Genomic DNA, 22,114 nt, shown 5'->3' with positions numbered 1-22,114 from the left:
AAGTTCTGTGCTTGGGCTTAAAGGAAAACTTAAAGGAGAACTGTAGTGAGAGGTATATGGAGGCTGCCATATTTATTTACTTTTAAGCAATACCAGTTGCCTGGCAGCCCTGATGGTCTATTTGCCTAAAGAAGTGTCTGAATCACACCAGAAACAAGCATGCCGCTAATCTTGTCATATCTGTCTAAATTTGTCAGAAACACCTGATCTGCTGCATGCTTGTTCAGGGCCTATGGCTGAAAGTATTAGAGGCAGAGGATTAGCTGAATAGCCAGGCAACTGGTATTGCTTAAAAGGAAATAAATATGGCAGCCTCCATATACCTCTCACTACAGTTCTCCTTTAAGTGTCCTAAAAAAAATGACTTGTACTCACCCGGGGCTCCCCTCAGCCCCCTGCAGCTGAACGGTGCCCTCGCCGTGTCTCTCCGATGCAGCTGGACTCGCCGGCGGCCACTTCCGGTTTGGCCGTCACCGGCCGACAGGCTGGGAACGCAGCTGATTAGCCGTGTTCCCGGCCGCAATAGCATTAAATAAGGCGCTATTGCGGCCGGGAACGCGGCTAATGAGCCGCGTTCCCAGCCTGTCGGCCGGTGATGGCGAAACCGGAAGTGGCCGCCGGCGAGTCCAGCTGCATCGGAGAGACACGGCGAGGGCACCGTTCAGCTGCAGGGGGCTGAGGGGAGCCCCGGGTGAGTACAAGTCATTTTTTTAGGACACTTAAGTATTCCTTTAAAACCCAGTTGCAATAATGCGGCCTTTCCATGGAAATCCCATTTCCGTTTTCTAATCGGAAATGCAGATTTCTGATCAGAAATGTGGGAATTTCAATTCCACGAAATCCAAATGAACATCCATATTATCTAGGTTTCATCCAGGCCTATTATGTTAGTTGGGGGTATATGTTATCTGATTAAGTTGTTTGGGGGTACAAGGCTGCTTATGTTATTTGGTGGTACATAGCTGCTTTCTTATGTTATTTGTTGGTATATACTTGCCTCATGATGTTATTTGTAGGTACATGCCTGCCTCACAATTTTATTTGAATAACATCCCTGCTTAAATGTACCTTAGATGATAGACGTATAAGCATTCATACATACCGGGGCTTCCTTCAGCCCCCTGTAGGCAGTGGACTCCTTCACTGCCCTTCGGGCTGCTCTGTTCTCCTGCAGTCTTTTCCAGTTAATTCCCCAGTTGCGCTCAGTCACTCACACACCATTGTCCTTGCACGGTCTTGGCTCCCTGGCACCTTCATGATCAAAGCGCGCACGCTGACAGCACTATCAGCAGTGCATGTGATGCCGGGAGTGTGGCCAGAGCGGCATCCAAGAGCCAACTGCACATGTGCACATGAAGAATATGATAATAATATCTAGTTCAGACGTCTGGAACTGACACTGCCTATTACCTGCCTGTGATAAAAAAAAACTACCAATCACTGTGTTTTATTCTTTGATTGTGATTTATATAATCTGCTTGTTTTTAGTGTAATTGACATATGGTTGGTAAAATCTGCATGTCCTAAGTAATATCTGCCTATTCTCTGCTTGCCTGTTGTAGTATCTCCATGTGCATGTTGTTTATATCTGCACATTTCATTTGAGTTTGCATCTTATACTTAGTAAATTATATATTTTGGTGGGGGTTTTGTTGTCTTTTTTTATATTTCAACATTGTTTTACGTAGAAGCACGTTGTGTGACACTGTAGCCTGAGGAACAGGGATGCATACAGGCTGTCTCTAGCTTACGAACGTCCAACTTATGGACATCTCGTCGTTCTGAACAGCGATTGGCTGAGCAGCTGACTTGGGCACCTGGATTGGCTGAGTGGCTGACTTGGGCAGAGAGCTCTCATGCTGCCAGCCAATAGTAGGAAAGGAAAGTGATATTGTTGGAGGATAAAGGAAGCCAGACGCAGAGGGTGTGGTGATACCCTGAGGAAGGACCAGCATTGGTCTGAAATTAGTTGGTGCCAATCCAGCCTTTTTATTGTTTGTTCTAACACATTTATTTTAATGTTCATTCGTTTTTATTGAGCATTTGGAAAAGCATATACATCTGCTGAGAGGACACATCATAACTGGTTATCCCGTGATATGCAATAAACAACCTGAAATATTTTGTAAGTGCAACTGCAGAAGGGCACATACGTTTGCAACAAAGATTCTACACAGAGCTTACTGGTCTTTTGTCCCAGACAGGCTACTTTACTAGAGGCTGCAGAGCCACATGACAGCTGAGAGCAGGAAGTGAAATCAGGAAGGAGCTACAAGCAGTGGTATGAGTGTGTGGCGTGAGCCATAACACAATCGGTGAGAATGCAGTGGTATACTCAGTGCACAGAGGAATGTCAGCTGTGCCTCCAGAAGGACTTAGCTACATTGAGTGGTAATAGCCTTTTCTGGGCAAAACAGCGGTTTCTGGTGGAGACTGCACAGGTTGTGTACTGGTGGGATCTGGCCAGGGTGAGCCGGAAACTTTGTTTGGAAAGAGTGAAGGGGAGTGCCAGAACCTTTTTTTTGTACTGTTGGATCCTTTGTTGGACACTCTTTGGGAGTGTGGATCAGGCACTGGGAGCAGGGAAGTCCAGTTTCAGAAGAGTAATAACTTTGTGTTCTACTAGATTTTGCTGTGTGCATGATCCTCTGTGACTATTCCCTCCATTCCTCTCAGGTCTGGATGTGGGGGCTGCCTAGTCTGTAGCATCTTACTTTCCAAACAATTCATGATTTTATTACAGAGAGTAGCTCACTTGCTGTCTTCACCCTTATGGAACATTTATACATTGCAGGGATTTTGACGGTACGTTAAAATTGAGTTTCTAACATAGAAATATATTTCCACTTTGCCTAAAAGAAAAAAATCAATCCGTATAGAATAATAACTATAAATTTCAAATTGTTAAGAAGCTGCATTAAACATTAAGCTGCATTAAACTGAAAAACATGTGATTACTCTGGGAATCAGATCCTGATCGCTTTGCTTGACCTTTTTATACACTTCATGCTGCTCTCAGCTAGATGGCATAGATTGTTCCCAACTGCTATATCCATATCAGGATCTGAGTGATCCCTCCACTCTGTCACATGGATATGTCATTGTCATTCACCAGTTCCCGATCCTTACCCACATATCTACACCCCTGAAAACTTCACTTCCAGGTCTTGGTGTAGATATGCATCTTTGTCTATTTACCTTTGATGCTTGCGATCACATGCATGCACCCATTCAACTCCATTGCCATCCTCCAAGTCGTGATTGATGAAGGGAAACATGTGTTCCCAAAGCTGATAAAAGTGCCTGTAATGAATGAAAACCAACATCAGTGAGATGCCGGAGTTCATTCAGAAAATGAAAGTAAAAAACACATACACAACACCAGTTGTTTACTGGTCACAGTACACAGGAATAAAGTGTGGCGACATCTAGTGGTTAAAAAGTAGAAATACACTATACTACATTAAAATGAATTTTAAAAAATCCCCCATAATTTATTAACCCATTATTCCCTCCCTTCCCCATTGTTACCACCACTTGTAAAAAACTATACTAGGCACATCATTTAAATGTTGTAATAACCGTGACAAATGGGCAAAAAAAGTATGCATTGTATCTACAGTACCACTTTTTATTTTTAAACTAAAATGGTTAAAAACTGAGAAATAATTACTTTTTTTTCAATTATTTTCATCTTATTCCCTATCAAATGCATATAAGTAAAATTATTCTTAGCAAAAAGTACCACCAAAAGAAAGCCTAATTTGTGGCCAAAAAAACAATATTTAGATCATTTTGGTGTGATAAGTAGCAATAAAGTCTTGGCGAATGAATGGTAGGAGCGTGATGTGAAAATTGCTGTGGTTTTTAAGGGGAAATAACCCATGGTAGGGAAGTGGTTAAAGCCTGAAAAGGGCTGCAATACAATTTACTTTCAGTATTGTGCAGACTTTTAAAACCGTGACACAAACAGATAGATGAGAATTCCAAGTATTATTTACAAGTGTTGTCATGGTTTCCAGCAAGTTTAATACTTAAATACTCAGTTAAAGAGATTGAAGCGAAAAAAAATTATGATATAATGAATTGGTTGTGTAGTACGGATAATTACTAGAATATTAGACGCAAAGAAAATATCCTCATATTTTTATTTTCAGTTATATAGTGTTTTTTTATAACATTGCATCATTCTCTAATATTTGCAGGTTCCCCACTACTCAGCATTCTAAATGATTTTTACAGAGCAGGCTGTGAACTTTTGACCTGTCCTGAACTGTTCTCTGCAGAAGAAGAAGCCTGACAGCTGAAATAATAAACTTAAGATAACAGAGCTCTCTGCAACTTTGAAAGTCATGGAGCTGAATGGCTAGTTTTGTATATATAACAACTAGAGTGTCTTAACTCTTCCTGTACTGAAAACCATGTTAGACTTATGTCTCTGCTTCCAATGTTATATTTCTTAGCTGTACTACACATACACATACAAATCATTATATCATAATTTTTTTCTCGCTTCAGTGTCTCTTTAAAAGCTTACAGTGGTGTGAAAAACTATTTGCCCCCTTCCTGATTTCTTATTCTTTTGCATGTTTGTCACACTTAAATGTTTCTGCTCATCAAAAACCATTAACTATTAGTCAAAGACAACATAATTGAACACAAAATGCAGTTTTAAATGATGGTTTTTATTATTTAGTGAGAAAAAAAAACAAATCTACATGGCCCTGTGTGAAAAAGTGATTGCCCCCCCTTGATAAAAATTAACTTAACTGTGGTTTATCACACCTGAGTTCAATTTCTGCAGTCACCCCCAGGCCTGATTACTGCCACACCTGTTTCAATCAAGAAATCACTTAAATAGGAGCTATCTGACACAGAGAAGTAGACCAAAAGCACCTCAAAAGCTAGACATCATGCCAAGATCCAAAGACATTCAGGAACAAATGAGAACAAAAGTACTGTAATTGAGATCTATCAGTCTGGTGAATGTTATAAAGCCATTTCTAAAGCTTTGGGACTCCAGCGAACCACAGTGAGAGCCATTATCCACAAATGGCAAAAACATGAAACAGTGATGAACCTTCCCAGGAGTGGCCGGCCGACCAAAATTACCCCAAGAGCGCAGAGAAAACTCATCCGAGAGGCCACAAAAGACCCCAGGACAACATCTAAAGAACTGCAGGCCTCACTTGCCTCAATTAAGGTCAGTGTGCACTACTCCACCATGAGAAAGAGACTGGGCAAAAACGGCCTGCATGGCAGATATAGAAGGCGCAAACCACTTTTAAGCAAAAAGAACATTAAAGCTTGTCTCAATTTTGCTAAAAAACATCTCAATGATTGCCAAGACTTTTGGGAAAATACCTTGTGGACCGACAAGACGAAAGTTGAACTTTTTGAAAGGTGCGTGTACCGTTACATCTGGCGTAGAAGTAACACAGCATTTCAGCAAAAGAACATCATACCAACAGTAAAATGTGGTGGTAGTGTGATGGTCTGGGGTTGTTTTGCTGCTTCAGGACCTGGAAGGCTTGCTGTGATAGATGGAACCATGAATTCTACTGTCTACCAAAAAATCCTGAAGGAGAATGTCCGGCCATCTGTTCGTCAACTCAAGCTGAAGCGATCTTGGGTGCTGCAGCAGGACAATGACCCAAAACACACCAGCAAATCCACCTCTGAATGGCTGAAGAAAAACAAAATGAAGACTTTGTAGTGGCCTAGTCAAAGTCCTGACCTGAATCCTATTGAGATGTTGTGGCATGACCTTAAAAAGGTGGTTCATGCTAGAGAACCCTCAAATAAAGCTGAATTACAACAATTCTGCAAAGATGAGTGGGCCAAAATTCCTCCAGAGCGCTGTAAAAGACTTGTTGCAAGTTATCGCAAACGCTTGATTGCAGTTATTGCTGCTAAGGGTGGCCCAACCAGTTATTAGGTTCAGGGGGCAATTTCTTTTTCACACAGGGCCATGTAGGTTTGGTTTTTTTTTTCTTACTTAATAATAAAAACCATCATTTAAAACTGCATTTTGTGTTCAATTATGTTATCTTTGACTAATAGTTAACGGTTTTTGATGAGCAGAAACATTTAAGTGTGACAAACATGCAAAAGAATAAGAAATCAGGAAGGGGGCAAATAGTTTTTCACACCACTGTATATTTAATAGCCTTCGGCTAACAAAATATTGCTGATTTACCAATGTAAAGTGTTACACAGAATTTGGTACTGAAATATAGTTACTCTTCAACAGCTAACTGTCCATACACACATCCATTTTTGATTGGCCAATTTTACCATTGTGATGAAGTGTGAGGCCCAACAGATTTTCAATACTATGAACAGATTGTGTAGGTAAGCTGTCATACTATATATGGAGGTGGTAAAATTGGCTAGCGATTGGCCAATCAAAAATGTGAGTACCAAGCTTTAGGAATTTAGCAGGCCCTCACAGACCAACCAGCACTTTGTGCAGTTTTGTGGAGGCATGTTTGCTTTCCATGGTAAGGGTTATGGGTTCATATCCAAAGTGTGGCTACATTTATGGACGATGTATGCTAACTGCCAATTGTGCCAAGAAACGATATGCTAGTTTTCCTCAAAACAAGTTAATTAGGCTCTTTGGGACTTTTAAGGAGGAATATAAATCTAAGGGAGAATTATGTATGCTCAGTTGCAAGCTAGTACACACCTAGCATTAAGAATCCCAGTACTTTATCATAAAACTCTAAAAACACACATAAGCACAGACAGATGGCAGATAAGCAGTAGAAATATCCTCCCTCCAGTACAAAAAGACCTAATAATAATAATAATCTGAACATTTGTATAGCGCTTTTCTCCTGTCGGGCTCAAAGCGTACAAGAGCTGCAGCCACTGGGACCCGTTCAAGAGGCCACCCTGCAGTGTTATGGTACCTTCATACACCAAAAGTATTACTGTTAATGCCAATAAATGAAAGTACAATATACTCAGGTCAATTTTCTGCACCTATATCATTGTTTGGTATGCGTGCTCCTCAGCCAAGGACAAACACAAGCTACAGAGAGTCATCAAAACTGCAGAAAAGATCATCGGAACCCCCTTCCCATCTCATGACCTCCTGTACTCCTCTAGATGGAAATCCAGGGCAGTGAGGATTGTAAACGATCCCTCCAACCCCGGTAACCGATACCTTAATCTACTCCCATCGGGGTGCTGCTTCAGGACCATCTCTTCCAGGACCTCCAGGCACAGGAACTCCTTCTTTCCCCAAACTGTCCTTGCCCGCATCTGTGTAATGTACAGTTACTAGCAATCCATATTTTGTGTATTGTGTAACATTAATTTGTAATATGTACATATCCTCCCACTACTTGTGTTAAGTGTACCCATATATGTGTATTGTCTCTGCCCATGAGGATCTGCTGTGCTATATGTGTCACAAATAATTCCTTGTACGATTTCGAGTACTTGGTGAATAAAATCTATTCTGATTCTGAATATACTGTAACCCTATGAGGGAAGTTGTAAAAATCATTTACTCTCCTAGTATTAGTGCCTGAGCATTTTTTCCGCACACAAATTCACACTGTTTCCACTTAATGAGAAATATGCATTCAGAAAAAAAATCTGACAACCATTTTACTATTTTTCGAACGATTTTTGTGCTTTCTGCATACGTGATCAATAGGACTTCCTACTTTGTAAAAAGCGCACTTTTTTTTTGCAAATGCACGTTAGTTCGCATATAAGTATTGCATACATGTGCATGCTATTTCAGATTCACATGCAAATTAGCATTCAATAAAGTGCATACAGTTTGCATGCTTCTAGTGGAAACGTAGCCTTAGGGTGCAGTACAATAAAAAAAAAAAATACAAACAAATAGGTACAGTATGCATTACATATGGAAAGTTAAAGATTATTCCTTCATCTGCTACACATTTCAGGAAGAGGTGCTTCACCCCTCCTCTGGAATGCCCTTCCACAGCACATCCGTCACTCTCCAACCTTGAAATCTTGAAACACTCCCTCAAAACTCACTTTTTCCAACAAGCATTTGCTCTAACTTAGGCTATTCCCCTTTTGACCTCTGGCCAAGTTATACTTCATAGTTAGTTAACCAAAAAACACACTGCCTGTATGAATACTGCTTACTACCCCACCTCTTGTTTCCCCTCCATCCCCATTCCTTTAGATTGTAAGCTCACAAGGGCATGGCACTCTCACCCTTTTGTGTCTTGGAATGTATGTATGTCCACCAATCTAGTTGCCACCTGGCGACGGTGAACACAAAACAGTGAAGACCAAGTGGGAAAGCAATCGCAAGAAATGGCGATTGCTAACAGCGACACAAGACCGAGTAAAGACAGAGCATAGATGTAGTAAGAAAGACACAGCAAACAATAATGATCAGAATGCCAAAGAAAATAACAAACGCACTATCTAAATGCGGTCGCCGCACGAGAAGCGCAACAGCGACAAAACACGTTAATGGCGCGGTCTCCGCACGAGAAGTGCAACAGAGACAAAACACGCCAACCCTGACTAACAAATGAACCCAGAAACACAAACAAATAAATAACAGAAACGCTTGCTAATCGGTTGCCTTACCTCAGGCAACAGCAAGCGTTTGCTCCGGACAAACAGACAGCAGGAACAAGTCAGATAGGATCCACTGCTCTTCCGCAAGAGTGAGTGCGATCCGCACAACAAGACAGACAGAAGGAGTAACCAGCAGCAACCGCAGCTGAGGTTAAACTCCAAGACTGAATACAGAGAGATCCACCGCCTCTAACACTAGGGCGAGTGCGATCCAAACAGACAGAGCGATTTTCTGTCAGCCGCCGCTGGCGACAGAACAATCGCAATGGAAAGACAGAACGATTCACTACCGCCAACCGCTAGCGACAGTGCAATCGCAAGGACAAGACAAAACAGAATAGGCAGTACAAATATAACACAAATCTGACTGCACTAAATAGGAATGCAATGAGCACTCCCAAAGGGTAACTACTCTAAGCTAGCAATAATAGCCTACAATGAGCAGAGGACTGAGACTCCAGGTAGTTCACAGGAACAAACCTTCATGACCAGCAGGGAATTCTGGGAGGAAATGGCATTTATACTGCAAGCCATCAAAGGAAGCAGCTAAGCAATTTGCATGACAAGTGGATGCAAATTCCTCACCAGAAGAGCAACTCTGAAACTTGCAGAGTGAAGACAGGTCTCTTTTCCAGAGACCTGCAGCACTCAGACCGAAACAATGGTCAAAAGCTGTCTGCTTGTGAAGACAGCAGAGCAGATCATTACAGTTATACATATTATTCATCATGTTACATTTGTCAATGCAAATACCAATTCTGTATTTAGTACCAGTGTCCATATTTGATGTATTCCAGATTCTGTATTATTACGTACCCCATGCATGTTTTTCTTACTTTGTACAGCACCACAGAATATGTTGCTATTTTATAAATTGATAATAATAATAATAAAGGTTAGTATGAGAGATAATGGTAGGTTTAAAGTTATTATTTTCGGGTTTCTTTTATTCAGTTGCTTTAAACATCAACCATGTTGAATACAGAGTTACCAACACTGCCGAAATAGAATTTACCAAACGTGGGAGCTTTTACGCATAATTGATGTGCTCAAACAGGCTCATCAGACGGTAAACAAAACAAATACAATTAGTAGAAAATGCATCAAAGGGTCATTATATTAGCACTTGTCTGGATTATAAAGTGTATTTTTTCTTCCTGAGCTCCACTGTGCAGAACAGTCCCTGTGAACAATAACACAATTATCATGTGGTAACAGGTGGGAGAAGGAAGCTGCTGCAACATCTGCTTTTCAGCTTTGTCTTTCTTCCTCCTAGTGAAATTTATGATTGCCTAGCAGCAAATTCTCACTTTTCATTTATATGAAGCATTAAAGGGATTATTCTCTACTCAGATTACAGAAATGTTTTTCCTTAAAATCTGACTTAAAGGGGAAATGATTCCTATTGAACAAGATGGAATGTGATAAAGAAGAGGGGAAAAAATGTACAGACTTTTTTTTGGGTGGGAAAAAGGTATAAAAAACGAAAGTCCTCACTTTAACAGCACATCCACCAGGAACCGCGGCTTAGTGCAAGCTTAAAGGAGACCTAATGCTGAGAATACACCATGAGATGTTTTGGCAGATAGATGGTTCGATAGATCGTTTCCAACATGTCCGATCTTATTCTTCTTAGCATTTTGCATTTTAAATGTGGCTATTTTGAAGCCAATCCTGATGTCATTTACTCCCTTAATCTCCTCCACCTGATTGTATATGCATTGCCCGCCCTCCACTATAGAAAGTGCATTGTCTCAGCATGAGAAATATTGGCCAATCAGAGAGGAACACAGGTGTGTGGGGAAAAGAGGAGGGAACGAGGCTTCAGCCAATCCGGCTGCATTAATTAAGTCTGAGGGTAACGTAGAGAAGCAAAAAAAGGACAACCCAGCATGCCCTGCAACTTCCTTTGTGCGTACCAAATTTTGTGTGTACCAAATAAGAGTCAGGTAAACTGGGGAATGATCATTTATCAACAAGAAAAGTAATAGTGATTTTAACTTTTGGATTGCCAGATTAGCATCCTCATTACTTTTACATTACTTTTATTAGCTTTAGGATCACTTTAAAGCAAACCTGAAGTGAAAAAAAGTATGATATAATGAATTGTACGTGTAGTATGGATAGTGAATAAAACATTAGTGGCAAAGTAAAGAGTCTCATATTTTTATTTTCAGCTATATAGCTTTAAAACTACACTCTACCACAAACCAGATTGGACAAGTACCATCCGCTGGTACGATCAGCTAATCCACAGCGGGGACCCGGATGGAGGCTAATCCCTTCTCTGGTTTCTTGGCCATTTAAGTGCTTCAGAAAACCGGACTGTATAAGACCCAAGTTGGGTTGAATAACTCAGAGACGCTCTTTTGCATAGATAACAACTAGAGTTTTCTTAAAGTGCACCAGAGATGAAGCACCATCATGTATTTTACCATATATATCAGTGGGAACATTAGAGAAAACACCTGCCCTGCTCTCTGTTTCATCCTTCACTGCTTAGCCTGCTTGTTATCAGCCCTGATAAAATCCCCTGAGCATTCAGTCTGGCTTTGCTCTGGAATCATTATAGCTGAGTCTGCCTTCTCTGATGTCCTTTCAAGTTCAAGCCTGCCCTCTTCTGACTCTGCTTTCCTGTTTTGTATACTCACAGCGTCACAGAGAGCTGGGATGAGATGGGAGGAGCTGCTAATGTAAGCATATATAGAAAAACTTTTTTTTTTAATCTATATTTGTTAGTCATAAGAGGTTTTTAGAAATGGTGACTTCATTTTGCACACAGCCCACTAAATAATATGCTTTTCTGATGAACTGTGTTTTGTATGGAGTTTTAGTAAAAAAAAACCAAAAAAAAAAAACGGCACACCAGAGCGGCGAAAAGACCAGGTATAGCATTTATTTTGTAAACTCTATCGGGGGACATGTTTATTTTGAGCCAAAGCGTTCATCTCTGATTTCCTTTAACTCTCCCTACATGGGAAAACAATATGACACTATTTTCTGTCAGAAAGTCTGCAAATAATGTAATTATCAGTATTTGGAAGAAAGCAGTGAAGTAGGTGGTTTTGGAGAACGGCGCTCAGCGTAATGTTACAATGCACGGGGCGCGTAAGGATGATTTGGGGTTCTGGCGATCATCAGACCCCAAATTACATCTACCTCTGAGTTGCGACAACTCGAAGGGGGTATAGTATTTAACGCCGCCGGAGCATTGAGCAGAAGCTGGGTGAGCCACCATTCGGCTTGCCCTGCACCCAGCTCACCGGTAGCGTACCTATGCGTACATGAAAGCAAGATGAGAGCTTGCCTGAAAACAAGACCTCAGATTCTACAGCTTTATCCAGACACAACACTGTTCACCAATACAAACAAGGATACAGTGGGATGCGAAAGTTTGGGCAACCTTGTTAATCGTCATGATTTTCTTGTATAAATCATTGGTTGTTAGATAAAAAATGTCAGTTAAATACAGTAGCTTGCAAAAGTATTTGGCCCCCTTGAAGTTTCATACATTTTGTCGTATTACTGCCACAAACATGAATCAATTTTATTGGAATTCCACGTGAAAGACTAATACAAAGTGGGGCACACATGAGAAGTGCAACGAAAATCATACATGATTCCAAACATTTTTTACAAATAAATAACTGCAAAGTGGGGTGTGCGTAATTATTCAGCCCCCTGAGTCAATACTTTGTAGAACCACCTTTTGCTGCAATTACAGCTGCCAGTCTTTTAGGGTATGTCTCTTCTAGCTTTGCACATCTAGAGACTGAAATCCTTGCCCATTCTACTTTGCAAAACAGCTCCAGCTCAGTCAGATTAGATGGACAGCGTTTGTGAACAGCAGTTTTCAGATCTTGCCACAGATTCTCGGTTGGATTTAGATCTGGACTTTGACTGGGCCATTCTAACACATGGATATGTTTTGTTTTAAACCATTCCATTGTTGCCCTGGCTTTATGTTTAGGGTCATTGTCCTGCTGGAAGGTGAACCTCCGCCCCAGTCTCAAGTATTTTGCAGACTTCAAGAGTTTTTCTCCCAAGATTGCCCTGTATTTGGCTCCATCCATCTTCCCATCAATTCTGACCAGCTTGCCTGTCCCTGCTGAAGAGAAGCACCCCCAGAGCATGATGCTGCCACCACCATATTTGACAGTGGGGATGGTGTGTTCAGAGTGATATGCAGTGTTAGTTTTCTGCCACACACAGCGTTTTGCATTTTGGCCAAAAAGTTCTACTTTGGTCTTACCTGACCAGAACCTCGTCTTCCACATGTTTGCTGTGTCCCCCACATGGCTTGTGGCAAACTGCAAACGGGATTTCTTATGCTTTCCTGTTAATAATGGCTTTCTTCTTGCCACTCTTCCATAAATGCCAACTTTGTGCAGTGCACAACTAATAGTTGTCCTATAGACAGATTCCCCCACCTAAGCTGTAGATCTCTGCAGCTCGTCCAGAGTCACCATGGGCCTCTTGACTGCATTTCTGATCAGCGATGTCCTTGTTCGGCCGGTGAGTTTAGGTGGACGGCCTTGTCTTGGTAGGTTTACAGTTGTGCCATGCTCTTTCCATTTCTGAATGATCTCGAACAGTGCTCCTCGAGATGTTCAAGGCTTTGGCAATCTTTTTGTAGCCAAAGCCTGCTTTAAATTTCTCAACATCTTCATCTCTGATCTGTCTGGTGTGTTCTTTGGACTTCATGGTGTTGTTGCTCCCAATATTCTCTTAGACAACCTCTGACGCCGTCACAGAGCAGCTGTATTTGTACTGACATTAGATTACACACAGGTTAATAATGGCTTTCTTCTTGCCACTCTTCCATAAATGCCAACTTTGTGCAGTGCACAACTAATAGTTGTCCTATAGACAGATTCCCCCACCTAAGCTGTAGATCTCTGCAGCTCGTCCAGAGTCACCATGGGCCTCTTGACTGCATTTCTGATCAGCGATGTCCTTGTTCGGCCGGTGAGTTTAGGTGGACGGCCTTGTCTTGGTAGGTTTACAGTTGTGCCATGCTCTTTCCATTTCTGAATGATCTCGAACAGTGCTCCTCGAGATGTTCAAGGCTTTGGCAATCTTTTTGTAGCCAAAGCCTGCTTTAAATTTCTCAACATCTTCATCTCTGATCTGTCTGGTGTGTTCTTTGGACTTCATGGTGTTGTTGCTCCCAATATTCTCTTAGACAACCTCTGAGGCCGTCACAGAGCAGCTGTATTTGTACTGACATTAGATTACACACAGGTCCACTCTATTTAGTCATTAGCACTCATCAGGCAATGCCTATGGGCAACTGACTGCACTCAGACCAAAGGGGGCTGAATAATTACACACACCCCACTTTGCAGTTATTTATTTGTAAAAAAATGTTTGGAATCATGTATGATTTTTGTTTCACTTCTCACGTGTACACCACTTTGTATTGGTCTTTCATGTGGAATTCCAATAAAATGTTTGTGGCAGTAATATGACAAAATGTGGAAAACTTCAAGGTGGCTGAATACTTTTGCAAGCCACTGCATATCATATAGGAGACACACACAGTGGTATTTGAGAAGTGAAATGAAGTTTATTGGATTTACAGAAAGTGCGCAATAACTGTTTAAACAAAATTAAGCAGGTGCACAAATTTGGGCACCACCAAAAACAAAATGAAATCAATATTTAGTAGATCCTCCTTTTGCAGAAAGTACAGCCTCTAAACGCTTCCTGTAGTTTCCAATGAGAGTCAGGATTCTGGTTGAAGATATATTGTTGGCTGAGCGGATCATTCAGAAACAGCCTTTTCAGTCTGCCGACATCGCGTTCACACGTGCTACTGCCGGCAGAACGTAAGCCCAGCAGGAGGGTCTGGCGGACCCGTCGTTTGCGGAAGTGTGGCGTGTGTACGCACCTTTACAATTGACCCCCTTAAATACTCTTTCTTATAATTGGATTCACCTGTGTATGTAGGTCAGGGGTCACTGAGCTTACCAAGCCAATTTGAGTTCCAATAATTAGTTCTAAAGGTTTTGGAATCAATAAAATGACATCAGTGCCCAAATTTATGCACCTGCCTAATTTTATTTAAACAATTATTGCACACTTTCTGTAAATCCAATATACTTCATTTCACTTTTCAAATATCACTGTGTGTGTCTCCTATATGATATATTTAACTGACATTTTTTATTGTAACAACGATTTATACAGGAAAATCATGACAATTAACAAGGCTGCCCAAACTTTTGCATCCCACTGTAATTAGGTATGTATTACATTGCAGAAAGGAGTTCAAGTGGAGTATATTTTAGTTCTTTTAAAAAATAAAGAAAACACTTCATCATTGTTGATTCTGGCGGGTACATCGCGCATGTTTATCAATTTGCCAAATTACGGCCCTCAAGACAGCAGTGCTCTCCTGTCAGTGTTCTGTCTGTGTTTAGCAGATAATTGGCTGTAGGTCAGGAATGCAGGTGGCGTCAAAAAGTCATCAACTTGTGATCATTTGCTCACCCCTTCACATGCGGTGCACTCTCCATGGTCCCTGTTGCTCCCCCTGCGCTGCATCCCTCGCTCCGGCCCAAGGAATAAATGATTGACCTCGATCTCATAGAGACATCACATGAAGCTCCCTAGTGAGTCTGTAGTGTCTGAAGCTGAAAAGTCAGATGACCTTATGACACATCACACAGTGTTAAGTAACAAGCTGCTCCAAAAACGTATTGAATAAAATAACACGACAGCTCATTAGTGCAGTTTCAAGTATGGATAACTGTTTTTTTATATTAAAAATAAATACAACTGAGCTTTTTGCTAAAGCATGCGTAATAATAATGTGTTAATTAAAACTCCACGGGTACAGAATCGCAAAATAAATCTCAGTAACAGGAAATCTGTGAAACAAATGTGTTTACAAGTGTAAAGGTATCATCTTGCCAAACTGGGATGTGTAGCAAGGCAGCAGAGGAATTGGTTTCTTGTTACAATTACAGCAGAATCTAATTTTATTTGTGTTTGGCTACATTCACAGTTGGAGCACAGCATTGCGTTCCCTGTAAAAACAGGAATGCAACGCAATGGAACGGAAATTTCGCACTGCAGGTTATGTGCTTGTTGTGTCGCATATAAAGTGAAGCATACAGTCAATGAAAAGTATGCTTCACTGTAACTGTTAATGCGTGCGTTATGCGGTAATGCACTGAATTGGAATGCCGCATTCTTTAGATTGGACCACACAGGATGTACTGTGAACATCGCATAGGTTTTACATTGCAGTTTGGCTTTTTGCGTTACTATGTGTCTATTTCGTTGCACCACAATGCCCAACAATGAGCGTAGCCTTACAGTTACACTAATTTAGACAAGACACATTATATATATCACGCTTTTCTGCTGTTGACTCAAGGAGATGCTCTATAAGCAGTAGCAGTGTCAGGGAGTCTTGCCCAAGGTCTCCTCACTGAATAGGTGCTGGCTTATTGAACAGGAAGAGCTGAGGTTCAAACACTGGTCTCCTGAGTCAGAGGCAGAGCCCTTAACCATTACACTATCCAGCTACTAAACTAATACCATACCAGTAACATACCAAATCTAAATGAATACCATTTTATATTTTATGCACAAAGAACCCAGAGTTACAGCACCACTATAGGTAATAATCAATCTTTATTTGTCAAAAAATACAATCAATAACAATTTATTTATTCAAATAAAGATTGATTATTACCTATAGTGGTGCAGTAACTCTGGACCTTTTTTTGGCGTGTTCTTTGTGAGTGATTTCAGTAGGCCTTAGCACACTATCCAATTCATTGTTGGTGCAGATCACCTTCTGTCTTACCGTTTTCCATTCTGTTTGAGTTGCATGAGTAATGAGAACTTTGAGGATTTGTGTGCTGCAGGACAGCATGGTGATGCAATAGCACACGGGGCCTGATGTACTATGTCCAAGGGTTACAAATTGTGAGCCTCTGGCTAAAGCTTTGTATACACGTCAGATAAAACCAATTTGAAACAAACGACTGATATTGCATACTCAGGCCATTCCAACTGGATCGATTCTGATGATTAGTGGGTAGATATTGTGTAATCTAATGTGTTTGGCTATGAATTCAATGAAACAACATTTTGTCATTCTAGCACTAGAGCATGCGTGCTTATGTCGCGAGAAATGCAGCTTTGCTTTGCAGTATTTGAAAGACATAATTATTTGGAATATTGGTGTGTACAATGTGGTTTAAACGTCTTATCGTTACTTTTTGCCAGGTATCATAATTTGATTGATGTTACTCTTTTGTGTGTGCTGAGTTAAACCTATTGTGTGTACGGATATTTCCTTAGTCTGCTACAGCAGTTCCATTTGCCGGGTGGTATGTGATTACACTGTGCCAGTGATTGGCTCCCATTAAATAAATGTAGACATTACCCTATTCACTGCTGGACATTGCACTGTTTCCGCCACAGGCAGCCTGTGTTATTCATAAAAAAAGACACGACGGTGTATTGCAATATCCTGTGTGTACTTTGTAAATGACATGTACGTGCATGCACAGCACATGTACAGCGTATAAATCGTGCAATTTAAAGTTACATAACATTCAATAAAAATGTGTTTTTCTACTTTTTATTACCCACACAATTATCATATTTGCCTTTGTGCACAAGTAATATTGTCTGCCTACAAGTTCCCAAAGTATAGTTTATCTGCTCTGAAAGCTGGCAGTGCATTTTATTGCATAGCTACTGCATTTATATATTAAAATCTATCTAGTTATTTCTCAACTCTCTCTGCTTCTCAGCTCAGTGCAGTTCAGTTTCAGCACTCTGCTGGCTGTATACAAATGTTATCTGACAAAGAAATGTAAAAAAAAAACAAAAGTATTTAAAATAAAAAAAATTAAATTATAATACTAATAAAAGAGTGTGCTCCCCTCTAAGCCTTGTAAACTTTTTATAGAGTTATCATTGCCCTGTAGGGTAGAGCCCATGAGCTTGCAGTTTCACTCCTGAGCTATAGCAAGCACAGGATTCTTAAAGAGGAACTGTAGTGAAAATAACATAATGGGCCTGATTCACAAAGCGGTGATAACTCAGTTATCACGCCTAAAAGACTTTAGGCGTGATAACCTTTGCACCGCTGAGTTAGCACCGCCTTGTGCTCTTTATCGCGCGTAAAGTCCCGCATGCAAAGTTTTGCGTGCGCAATCACGCAATTCCTCGCGCAGCGCCCATAGGGTTTAATGGGCGCTTCGCACGCACCACGCGCATCGCGCTGCGCGTGCAACATTTTGCGCGCGGGAATTTCACGCGAGTTTCTTCTTATCACGCCTAAACCGAGTTTAGGCGTGATAAAGGGCTTTTCACTGGCGTGCAAAGTGTTTGCACCGCTTTGTGAATCAGGCCCAATGAATAAAACTGCTTACTTTTTACAATATTCATTTATGGATTATGTAGTCAGTGCTTGTCCATTGTTTGCCCAGTGTTTTTAGTGAGAGTTTTATGCACAGAGGGAGATATTAGTTGCTTGGCAGTTGGAAATAGCTGTTATTTCCCACAATGCAACGAGGTTCACAGACAGCAAACTGTCAAGACCATGGCCCTGACATCACACTGTGGGAGGGGTTTCACCACAATATCAGCCACACAGACCCCCCCCCCCCCCCCAATCTATTCGAGAAAAGATAAAGAAGGGGGTATCAGCTACTGACTGGGATGGTGTTCAATCCTTGGTTAAAGTTCCCCTTTAACACTAAGGACCCCCAGCACAGCACCTTTATCCAATGTTAATCAGGTCACATCAGGTATATTTATAGGTTCCTTCTAGTTCTGAAGGGGTTCCAAACTGCGGTTTGACCAAAGTAGGTCGATTAGCTACAACTGGGGATGGCGCTGCAACGAGGAGTCGGATGGAGGAACGGGAAGGCTTGATACTATTCAGAGTCTTCCCTCTATTTAGGTAAGTATCAAATATGGAATTCTGTAATTAGTAGTAGTCTTAGTAGTTAGTAGTCTTATCACTTGAATACATGTATAACATGGACATGTATCTGAAACAATGGGCAAGATGAAAAGTAATATCAAAATTATACTGAGTATTTTCTTGCTTGATGGCAGCTAAAAAGGCATTCTATTGATAATGTGTGAAAATATCATCTAGGAGAAAACTTAAAGAGGAACTGTCGCAAAAATCTTAAAATTTAAAACACATACAAATAAGAAGTACATTTCTTCCTGAGTAAAATGAGCCATACATTGCTTTTCTCCTATGTTGCTGTCACTTAAAGTAGGTAGTAGAAATCTGACATTACCGACAGGTTTTGGACTAGTCCATCTCTTCATGGGGTATTCTCAGCATGGCCTTTATTCTTCATAAAGACATTCCCTGAAAAATATTTATACAATGATGTTGGCCAGCCTCCCTGATCGCTGCGCACTATTTTGGCAGTTGGACGGAACAACTGCCATTCACTAAGCGCTTTTAAAAATAAAGAAAACCCTGAGAAACCCCCATGAGAAGATGGGCTAGTCCAAAATCTGTTGGTTCTGTCAGATTTCTACTACTTACTGTAAGTGACAGCAATATAGGAGAAAAGTAATTTATGGCTCATTTTACTCTGGAAGAAACATACTTCTTATTTGTATATGTTTACATGTATTTTAACCACTTTACCACCGCGGGAGCGTGTATCTACGCCCCTTTTAACACCCTTTCCCCACCAGGGGTGTAGATACACGCACCCCCCGCCGCTGTCCACGCTTCCGCGCACCACCGCCCGCTCGGAGATTAATGAACGGGAAAACCATTCCTGTTCGTTGATCTAAGCGCCCAGCAATGATTGGCTGCTTCTATGAGAAGCAGCGCGATCATTGTGATTTTCCCAGCCTCATTGCACTTCCTGTAAGCGTACTTCCTACGCTTACAGGATGCTTGCACAAAAAATTAATGTTGCCATCTTGTGGCCAAATAGTAAAACTACACCTAAAAACATTTTTCATATATAATTACACAGTGTTATATTATAAATTAACTCATTACCTCCTACACTCCCCATTTTTTTTTTTTTTTGTAATAAAAAGAAAAAAAAATACAAAACTATGGGCTTGTAATTAGGGATGAATGCAAAACTGGAAAAAATGCACCTTTCCAAATAAAATATTGGCGCCAAACATTGTGATAGGGACATAATACAAACGGCGTAATAACCGGGACAAATGGGCAAATAAATTTCATGGATTTTAATTACAGTAGCATGCATTATTTAAAAACTATAATGGCCGAAAACGGAAAAATAATGGTTTTTTTTCCCACATATTTTCCTATTTTCCCATTAAAACACATTTAGAATAAAATAATTCTTGGCATAATGTCCCACCTAAAGAAAGCCTAATTGGTGGCGGAAAAAACAAGATATAATTCATTTCATTGCGATAAGTAATGGTAAAGTTATAGACGAATGAATGGAAGGAGCGCTGAAAGGTGAAAATTGCTCTGGTAGCTGACAACACGTACTGTTGCTATGCAGGGGGGCGAAGAGATGATGGTGCGGTGTGTGCGTGTGTATGAGCCTTAAAGGAAACATTCAAGCAAATGATAAAATCAAAATCCACTTACCTGGGATGGCAGCCGTCCTGTACCCTCACCGCAGCTCCGGAGGCTCCCGGTCTTCTCCGCTGCAGAACCCGACCTCGCCAGGTCGACTTCCAGGTTGGCGCCTTCTGCGCTCCACCGCACGGGTCATGTGGTCCAGCCGACATCATCAGGTCTGTACTGCGCAGACGCAGTAGTTCTGTGCTTGCACAGTACAGACTTGATGACGTCGGCGGGACCACGTGACCCGCTCCATGGAGCGCAGGAGACGCTGACCCGGAAGCGGGCCTGGCGAGGACGGGTTCTGCAGCAGAGAAGACCGGGAGCCTCCGGAGCTGCGGCGAGGGCACAGGACGGCTGCCACAGGCTGGAGGAAGCCCCAGGTAAGTGGATCTTTTTTTTTTTTTTTTGCTTGTACACTTACTTTAAACCAAAACACAGTCTATTAACGTTTTCAGTAACATTTTATCAAACAGTTGTTTGTACTTAGAAGAAGTTTGTTAGTGTGGCCAATGTGGGAGCAGAGGGGAACGATTGCCTTTGACAAAGTGCAGGTGGGTGATTTTACCTACAAAAAGAAAACTTCATGGTGTAGAAGGTTTGATCAGTGTTTACTGAATGTTATCCCCTTATTAGTATATTATTAAAAGTTATCAGAAGACATTTGCATGTAATTGTTTGAGAGAACTAATCCATTCGACATTTTAACAACAAAATAATTGCTTGTGAAAAGACGTAGGGAAAGTGGCAGTCAGGCTATAGGATGACTCATCCGCATAAATCACATAATCTGAATGCCACTAAAAGCTAGACGGAAGTCATAGTAAAATGTGCAATCCGTAATTATGGACTGTGAAGTCTGCACTGCACTGGGTTTCACACCAATCACTCTGAATTTGTTCACTGTGACTAAAAGCCTCCACCATCCCACTGATTTTATAAGAAAGAATGTGCTTTAAAGTTACTCCTGTGACCCCCCCCCCCCCCATCCACGCCCCCCAGGAAGTAAATGAGAGAAGTTGAGAACCCACTTCCTAGTTAAAGCTAAACCTCCTTGTGGCTTGGTAAATATCCCCTATTATGGTTTATCTGCGAGTGTCCAGATGGTACACTCAGGGGCATAGCAATAGGGGGTGCAGACGAGGTAGCAACCGCATTGGGGCCCTTGGGCCAGAAGAGCGCCGAGGGCCCCTCCCTCAACTGCAGTATTAGCTTTCTATTGGTCCTGTCCTCATACTAATCCCCTCTACAGATGCTTTGAATAGTGGTAATCATTAACAAGCTGTTCTCCATCCCCTTCTTGAACCTCTGACACTGTAGTTGCCATTGGCAGGTTTTGGTATGACGTATCAATTGTTATGTATAGAGTGCTTAGGGGTCCCCAATGTAAAACTTGCATCAGGGCCTACAGCTCCTGAGCTATGCCACTGGGTACACTGAGTCCAAGTCAGTCATACTTCAATTTTGATATGTGATACATCCATCAGTTAAAACTGTAAAAAAAAAATAAATCAGACTGGTGTATCGACTTGGCCAAGAGATGACTGAGAGCATTGTTCTCCTCAATCACTCCGCCTGCTGCTCCTTGTGGAGCGCTATGTCAGCCCTACTACCCCCACATAGCAACATAATGTGTTGCTAGCCTGGAGGCTTGGGATCCCCGCATAGCAACAAAATGCATTGTTAGCCTGGAGGCTTGGGACCCCTGCATATCAACAGAATGGTTCGCTAGCGTGGAGGCTTGGGATCCCCGCATAGCAACAGGTTTCATTGTTAGCCCGGAGGCTTGGGACCCCTGCATATCAACAGAATGGGTAGCTAGCCTGGAGGCTTGGGATCCCCACATAGCAACAGAATGCACCGCTAGACTGAAGTCTTGGAATGCGACTTAAATGCGCTGGCCCTGCACTGTCACCAGAGGGATCAAATCCCGTTCTCTGCCTCATATGCGTGTACTAT

At 41.5% G+C, this 22,114-nt stretch overlaps 1 protein-coding gene across 1 annotated transcript in view; it reads right to left on the bottom strand.

The window, feature by feature from the left end:
- The window catches only part of MARCHF3 (membrane associated ring-CH-type finger 3), a 323,022-nt gene extending 307,888 nt beyond the window's left edge, over positions 1-15,134 (bottom strand). The window contains exon 1 of the mRNA XM_068271655.1: positions 15,082-15,134. The gene's annotated coding sequence lies outside the window, so the exon portion shown is untranslated. The remainder of the gene's footprint in view (positions 1-15,081) is intronic.
- Positions 15,135-22,114: the final 6,980 nt, after the last annotated feature.

The sequence above is a fragment of the Hyperolius riggenbachi genome, chromosome 1 (assembly GCF_040937935.1).
Source record: "Hyperolius riggenbachi isolate aHypRig1 chromosome 1, aHypRig1.pri, whole genome shotgun sequence".
NCBI classification, from domain to species: Eukaryota; Metazoa; Chordata; class Amphibia; order Anura; family Hyperoliidae; genus Hyperolius; species Hyperolius riggenbachi.
The sequence above is the reverse complement of the archived record's forward strand: the minus strand, read 5'-3'. Positions and strand labels throughout refer to the sequence as shown.